The sequence below is a fragment of the Montipora capricornis genome, chromosome 4 (genome assembly GCF_036669925.1).
Source record: "Montipora capricornis isolate CH-2021 chromosome 4, ASM3666992v2, whole genome shotgun sequence".
Taxonomy (NCBI): Eukaryota; Metazoa; Cnidaria; class Anthozoa; order Scleractinia; family Acroporidae; genus Montipora; species Montipora capricornis.
In genome coordinates, this window is record NC_090886.1 from 23,462,067 (window position 1) to 23,464,566 (window position 2,500).

The window sequence follows — 2,500 nt, forward strand, 5'->3', positions numbered from 1 at the left end:
CAGAGTAAAAAAAGAAGAAAAAACAAATAGGATCGCTATAGAAAAATCATTACCTGAGGAAACAAAAAAAAAATTGCGGCGTTGCCCTAGGGAAAAACCTTGTGAAATGATAAAAACGTCGTCGCTATCACTTTTTTAATCAAATAAATTTAATTAAGAATGTCAGTACTAATTTAAAAACGGGTGCCAGTTTTTGTTTGTTTTGAGCGAACGGAGAGAATTTGTTTGTAGTCCAAAAGTAGAAATCTTCATTTTGTAACAGCTTTAGTGAAACGTTTGTAAACACAGCGAGTTGCGACGCGTGTTCATTGCGTGAATATGGAGGTGTGCTGTTCTTTTAAGTCTATCGTAGGAGGAATGTGTGGATTTGACACGAGAGACAGGAAAAAAGAAACACAAATTATCCCTTTACTGACCTGTTCAAAAGCAATTTCGAACCACACAGCCAGCCTGGGGTTTTCCGGTCCAATGGACGAAGTTGACCTTATCCTCAGCAGAGCAGCAGTATTTACTCAACCTGCAAACATAAATTCTATGTCCATTTGTCCATTACATCGCGAAAAGCTTGGTTTGGGCTGGAGGCGAGGATCCACTGCGAGGTGTAGAGTTCCAGAGGCATTGTCCAATCATGACAGAAGAGGAAAAAAGTGGCCAAAATGTGACCGAGGAATCGGGAAAATTGATTCCCAAATAATTTTAAAGAAAACTGGAGTATTTCTTCAAATAGGCTCGGGTAAGTTTGCATTTTGCAAACTTTGTTTCACTGTAGTGACCTCTCTTCGTTTCCTTAAAAATATTGACTTTAAGTAAAGCCTTTGACTTTAATTTTCTTAGGTATTTGCGCATCTTGTCGGAAAACCCTCAGGCTGCTTGTAGCTGAAGAAAGAGAGTCGTCAGCCATAGTAAGTTCGACTTCTCGTTTCACTGACGCCAGTGTGTTAATGTAGATGGAAAACTTGAATCTGGTAAGCTTTGATCCACATTACGCTATTTATAGTCAGCTTGCTTTCTGTCATCCTGTGAAGTAACAGGCAAAACACACCATGCAAGTCCTCCCTATTCAATCTGTTTGTCTCCATAATGTGAGAGGGGACTTGTGACTAATCACATCATAATTTGTTTCCTCAAAATGCGTAGAATAAACTGCTGGTTCCCGCAGATTTTCGCTGAGGCTAGATACAAGAGAATTATACTACGAAAAAATCTCTGCTACCGGCTTTCGTAATACAAAAGTCAGTTTTATGTTCATACGGGATTTTGACATGTTTTAATCCGGATACTCTCTCTAAACTATAACTCAGAAAGAAAAATAACCGTGAGGAGACTGGAACGAATGATTGGTTTCTGTAGTTAACCATGCTTCGTTAAATTGTAATAGATTTTTAAATCTATTGTAATCTCTCCCCCCTTTTCCCTTGCTGTATTTTTTCTCCTTCATTTAAATTTTCCTTGTTATTCTCTTCTTTTTCATTTGTTTTCTGGTTTAGAAAGAGAAGGATGAGGGGGAGGAGTTGGAAGAAGAAGAAGAAGAAGAAGAAGAAGAAGAAGAAGAAGAGGAAAGTGAAATCTCTTTCACCCCAATAACAAGTCCTATACTAGAAAGTAGTCTCTATGAACCATCTTTTGCTGAAGAGACAACTGTAACGCCAAGGGAGAAGTTGAACAAATTCCTGATTTCAAGAGATATTAGTCCAATTCGCCATTCCATGGAAACACCATGGGCAGAAGCTTCCGAGCGGACAAAAAGGCTTTATACTAGGAAGGTACGAGAAGTTGTTAATATATGCTTGGATGAGATTGTTCCTGGGGAAACTGAGACTTTATTGTCTTCACTGGTTAAATCAGAGCTTGACGAAAGTGCTATTGACTCCTCTCTGATGGAATGTTTGGCCGAATGTTATAACAACGCAGACCATTGGAGCTCTCGAGGCAGATTTTGTCCATCATGGCGGATAAGGTGAATTTCAAAGATTTGCAAACATGGATACCTAATTTGTCCAGGTATCGTTTTAACATAGCTAGACATCATTTATTACTCCACGATAGAGGTGCGAACGTACAATCTGTTAAAGGCACAAGAATGTACATTGCGCCAGAGAAACTCGATCATTTTTTGTCGTTCATCACCAGTACCCACATAATTCAAGACTTGCCTTTTGGCGAGAAAACTCTGAAACTGTCCACAAATACGGAAATAAAGGTTCCCAATGTTGTTCGAAGTTTGATCCCTGAGCACATTGTCCTTCAGTATCTAAGCTACTGTAGTGATGTGGGCTTCGTACCAATGAGTCGCAGAACGCTATTGAAAGTTCTCAGTGTATGTTCCGCATCTACGAGGAAATCTCTGCAAGGTTTGGACTATGTTTCAGCTGCCGGCGCCAAAGCTTTTGACGAACTAGAAGAAGTGATAGACAAGCTTGGAGATAATTATGGAAAGGGTTTCACGTGGGCTAAGGTGCAGAAAGAGAAACTTCATCTAGCGAAACGCTACTTAAAAGGT